Raw genomic sequence first — 6277 nt, forward strand, 5'->3', positions numbered from 1 at the left:
CACAAGTTTATGGATCAAAATTACTGGAAAAAATCGATCAATCCAAAAATAATATTCAAAATAGGGATTACCATTTTAAAAAAATGAAGTTTTATTGCACATGCGCAAAATACACAATTTAAAAAAATTTTAAGTTACAAGAATTTATGATCGATAGACTTGTTGAATGTCCCACAAACAGAATTGAAAATGTTGACAGGGTAATGAGTAATAAAATGTTTCTGTGATCACACCTTTATAATATATAAATCGATCAAAAATAATAATACAAATCAACAAACATGCTCGATTAACCAATAGCAACCAATATATCATATACTATTAATATTTTGATCTGCAACAATAAACTAAATTTTAATTTTATTTTATTTTTACATCCAGATTTCCTAATTTTTTGGTGGATATTCCTAAAATTTTCTTTCGTAAAAACCTTCTCCTAGTAATTATGAACATCTTAAAAAAAATCAAACCAGCCGTTCTTGATTGATGAAGTAACATACATTTTTCACGCTCAATTTTTATATATATAGATTATTAGTTATTACTATTATTATTATTAATAATTTTTTTTTATCATTATTTAATTATTGCATCTACTCTGTATTTTCTATCATTTCAATGTAATTACTTAAATACCACATGTTTAACCATTATATTATTTAACAAAAGGGTGTTTACCCGTTGATTTATAAATTAATTAATTAAAATCTACCAATTGTGAACAATATTGGATTATTATTATTATTTATTATTTATTATTTATTATTATATGCAGTGATAAAGAAAAATAATAGAAATAGACTAATATGTGAATTTATCAATCATAAATTTAAACTCAATTTTAATTAAATCAAATAATATTATTTTTAAGAATAATGTAATAATGAGAAAACATTCAATAGAGAAATTAGATTTTAAATTTAGTTTTCTAAAATATAGTCATTGAGAGATATTCCCGTATAATTCTTTATTTATAATTTATTATTATAAGTTTAGAATAGTTTGAATTTTATATAAGTTAAAAAAAAGTTTTTAAAATACATAACTATGTTGTACATAACTTTTAAGAGTATAATAAATTCTATATTTTACCAATGTAAATGTACCATATTTATTATTTACTTAAAATCTTAAACCTTAGCCCGCCGTCCTTGACATTCCATTCTGACTCCCTGCTTTGCAAGCCGGCATAAGAAAAGTGGACGAGTGGATACCAAGCTACTGTTTTGCTGTACAGTGGTTGTTGAGCATATCGTAGTAATGGATGTGTTATATTTGAATACAATGATGAATCATTGCATACTAAAAATGCATATATAATCAAATTTAATAATAACTACTTTAATTATTTTTAACTTATCAATAATCATGAAATTTTATTTTCAATTAAAATAGCATCGGAATTTAAAAAAAAAAATATTTGAACCCATGCATAAATCTTTTTTTACTAAGATCTAAAATTATGTATTATTTACCTTTTCGAGCAAAGATTCAGTTGAGTCCAATGGATTACCACAATGACTCGTATTCATTGATTCCAATATTTGACGAAATGATAAATGTCTTATAGTGTGAGTTGTGTTAACGATGAAGATGAAAATGGATGTGCGTCATTAACTAAAATATAAATCCAAATTTAGTAAAATAATAAGCAATAATATTGAAAAAAGATAACAAAAAGGTAAAAACATATTATAATACATAACCCATATTTAAAAAATAAAAAAAAACTTGAAAACTTATAGAAATATAATCTATTTATTATAATATAATTAGTAAATCAACTTTTGTTTTTATTATTAAGGCACCCAACACCGATGCCATTTTGTCCTCAAAAATACGTTCTGAGAGAATAACTATAACGCCTTGTAGAATCAACGAAATTTCAGAATTTTTTTTTGATTGCTAGAGGGAAATATTCTACAGCCCGCATCAATCTCTGTTTTTCAATATTTTATTTTCAAACTTTATAATTTGTCTCTAAAAATACAAGATAAAAAGCATTTTTTAGAAATTTTTTAATACAATTATTTGATATAAAATACAAAATCAGAGATTGATGCGGGCTGTAGGAAAACTTCTTCTTTCAGATAAAAAAATAGTCACCAAAATCCGACAATTTTATAAAGCTTGAGAGTTATTCTCGTAAAGTCATTTTTTTCGATATAATACACCCTATCAACCCCCCCCCCCCCCTAAATAAGTGTCGGGTAGTAGATTAGTGGAAAAGTCTTTTAATTGAGGTGGCAACTAAAAATATAAAAGTTAATTTTCATATTTTATAGAATTATGGAAAATTTTAAAAACTGGCCCTTGGACCCTTAAGAGCATGTCAAGTGCACTATTTGTTTTCTATTTCTGGATCACTTTTTGACTATTTTATGATATTTTAATTTTTATGTAAATAATGAGTAAAGCGCAGGTTTTTTATGCAATTGCATATTTTTCCTTTTCACATTTTCGAGATTTTTGTCAGTAGTCTTTACAAATTCTAATAGTTTGATACTAATTGCAAATTTTTTTTTCGTATATTAGTGCATATTTTCATGATTTTAACTGCATATTATTTGGCATATTTTGTCACTTTTTAGTGCATAAAAATCAATGCTCTAATTATGAGTGTGTATATTATTACAATTTATAAATGCTTGTAAATTGTATAAAAATTAAAATATTGTAAAAAACCAAGGAGGTGAGTACACAGGTGAGGTTGCTAACTTAAAGTTTGATAATAGGTTAATTTACATTTCTATAAGAGTAACAACACAAGTCATGGCAGGTTCTGCTGAATGTAAATTTTCTATGTTGCGTTTGAGTCAGAGAGAAAAAATAAATAGTGCGCTGACATTCTATTAATAAGTATCAACATGATACTATTATAATATTATACTTACCATGCATATGATTAAACAAAAAAACTCATTCCTGGAGCAATATGAAAACTTCCACTAACCTAAAAGATAATTATTAATATAATAATTGTACAAAATTCTATATTATTAGATTATTCTTATTTATAATAAAATTAACATTTTTCAAGTTTTTATTACTTACCTTATTTACCAGTAGTGTACCATACAATTGACAATCTCCTTTAAATGCTATGTCATACATATACATTTCATTTTGAGATGATTGATTCTTGCATTGTTTAAACTTAAAGGACAGAAATCCCAATTTTTCATTGTGTAAGCTCTTTTAACATCATCACATGTATTACACCTAAACAATAAATATTTTTAAATATTATTTCTTGCATAATATTATGAAATGTTCTAACTTCTTAGTAGAGGGGTCTTATTATTACCTATTATAATAAGGTAAATAAAAAACAAAATAGAATAGAAATATTAAATCAGTTTTATTGAGAGTACCTAAGTCTATGGTGAGTTGATAAAATCCTATATACAGAATAGTTGAACATCCCGCTTCTTAACAGCTTCCACAAAGTGCTTCAGTATTATTAGCATTATCTATTTCATTTGATTTTAACATAGATGCAGGCTAAAACAAAGTATTGTATACTGTATTAACTTGAAATAAAATACAGTTTTGGTTAAATTTTTATTTTATTTGCCCTACTTGACAAAAGAGTACTTTTAACTCAAATTGTGATATGATAACTAGGGCAGAGGACTTGTAGCATTTGCGTATTTTTTTTTGCACAGTCACAAAAATAGCAGAGTGCGAAACAAATACGTTCTATCTTTCGCAAAGCTAGTTTTAAAAAATGTATTCTGCATATTATATGCATATTTTGCGATTTTTGGTTTTAGGGCATAATTCTTCCATTTTATACTTTTGGATGCATATTTTAAATAATTTATCATTTTTTCAATATTTTTTATTCAGCGTAAAAACGTAAATTTATTTATTTTTGCAACAAAATAACGTTAAATTTAAAATTATTTTAAATTTTGATCAGCACCCGATCGTTCACTTGCTCCGGAACCTATAATTACAAGGTGGCGTTGTGAGTAAAAACTGTATGTTATTATTGCAAACACCAATAAATATAAACCTCTATAAAAATAATTGAAGACAATTTTTTAAAAATTTAATCAATTACCCGATACAATGGGAAAAATGATTCAACAAAAGATGAATGTTTTAGAGAATAATAAAGGTTAACAAATATTGATTCAAATTTCAAAAATGTTATCTGGAGAAGAAACTTCTATAGTCAGAATACCTGAAATCTTGAGCCTTGGAGATTTAGCATATTTTAAATATGCTCTTATAAATTCCGTTGATGTTGAACATTCTATTTTAATGTTCAAAGTGCTGTTAGATGACAATAGAAAAAGTTTTCAATTTGAAAAAACCTCTTATTGTTCAATGTAACTTTCAAGGTTAAAATGTGTGTTAATCTTAAATATTTGAAACAAAAATATTTTCTCAATTGTTTTTTGTAGTTGAAGAAGATGACATTTGAAAGTTTTGAAGAAGTATCCAAATGAGAAAACCCATAAAATAAACCTAAATAATTAATTGTAACTTGTAAGTAGTTAAATAAAGTTGTAAATAAAATGTATTCATTAAAATAATAAGTACCTACAGAAAAATTCTTATTTTTTGCTCAAAAATATTCATTTTAAAATGCATATTTGTATATTATTTGTATATTTAAGTGCATATTTGGTGATTTTTTAGAGCTACAAGTCTTTTGCCCTAATGATAACTAAAAATAATCATAATTAGAGATTATATTTTATTTTAATAGTTGTGTATTAAATATTTTATATAAACTACTTTAAGAGGATGTTAAACCTGCATGTGTTGCTTCAGTCTTATTAACATAATATAACATAACAAATTTTATGTAAATTTTAAAATGCTCATAACTTGCTTCTAAATTAAAATATCAAAAACCTTCCAAATTTCCCTTTATAATATTGTGACTTTTAACTTTGATGGTAGTTAAATCCACTGTAATATTAAAAACAACAGAATGCAATAGATTCTTTTGAACGTTAAATATTTATTGTGTGTAAGACAACATAAAAACAACACTTGTGGGTATACTCTTAATACCATTAAATTGTGTTTCAATATAATTGTTTTAAAATATTTTAACCACTATAAATATAAACATTGTTAATAGATAAATTAGAGGATTTTTTATGATTATTTTAGATGATATAGAAATTGTTTTAAATAAATAACTTACATTTAATGATTTTTTATTACCAACATCTAAACCAAAAATATATAAAATGTTAGTACTAAATAGAAAATATGTTCACCTAACTTAATAGATATAACCATCAATAATGTAAACCTAATCATACCATCAGATTTTTCAGGATTGCTAATTGGTTGACCTCCTAAATTTAATCTCCATTTATAAATATTATGATCAACCTGCAGATTTGTTTCACCTGAATTATCAACTGCATCTAAAACTAAAACAAAAAAAAAAATTGATTTAAATATGCAAGTAAATGTTAGTCAAAGAATAAAGTAAATTCATACAATCACAAGATATCTTAGGAACAACAATATCAAAATTTATTTGTAACTTTTTATTTTGCGATGTGTCAGCAAAAAGTTCTTCAGTGTTGTCAAGATATTCAACCAAATTTGACACCATCAAAAAACAATGGTTAGAAAACAAAGCAAAGAAACTAAAAGAAAATACCTAAACAATATTTAATTATTAATAATTTTAATACATAATTAATATCATTAAATAATTTTGAATTTTAAATAAACCAGTATTTTTTAATGTATATATTTTATCGAGTATTTTATGCTTTGAATTTGAATAAGACTACTGTAAGTGCTTTTAAAATATCAAACAGATGATATTAAGTTTACAATTTTAGATTAACATTTTATAATTATATGTTAATACCTAACACAATTAAATTTAATATTTATTATTTTTGTTTATTCCTAGCAGTAGGTAAATGTTTTACTAGTAATAATACAAAATACACACTTGAAATAAACGTCAACATTTAATAAGTTTTAATCAGTTGTAAAAATGTGAAATCAATAAACAACATATTATTTATAAACGCTTGAACAAAAAATTGTAAATAATAATGAAACAAAAACTTATAAAATTTAGCATCAACTAATTAATTACAAATTGTCATATTCATAAACAAACTTACTGACAAAAACAAGATATATTTTTAAATTATGTTTCTTTAACACGTTTGACGCCACCCGTGATTTCAGAAACGACAGAAAAAACAAAAACTTAAACCACCAATACCTTTAAATTTAGAGTTCATTGTAAATGGGCTATCTTAATTTCAGTGTTTAT

The 6277-nt window shown here is 24.2% G+C and overlaps 1 long non-coding RNA gene across 1 annotated transcript; it reads right to left on the reverse strand.

Annotated features, from left to right (window-relative positions):
- Nucleotides 1–1146: 1146 nt before the first annotated feature.
- Nucleotides 1147–5607, reverse strand: LOC100571845. The gene is made up of 7 exons (XR_510900.3): nucleotides 5476–5607; nucleotides 5292–5405; nucleotides 3375–3504; nucleotides 3055–3222; nucleotides 2895–2953; nucleotides 1476–1617; nucleotides 1147–1302 (listed from the first exon to the last, which is right to left on the reverse strand). It is a non-coding gene; the product is annotated as an uncharacterized LOC100571845 (long non-coding RNA).
- Nucleotides 5608–6277: the final 670 nt, after the last annotated feature.

The sequence above is a fragment of the Acyrthosiphon pisum genome, chromosome X (genome assembly GCF_005508785.2).
Source record: "Acyrthosiphon pisum isolate AL4f chromosome X, pea_aphid_22Mar2018_4r6ur, whole genome shotgun sequence".
Taxonomy (NCBI): Eukaryota; Metazoa; Arthropoda; class Insecta; order Hemiptera; family Aphididae; genus Acyrthosiphon; species Acyrthosiphon pisum.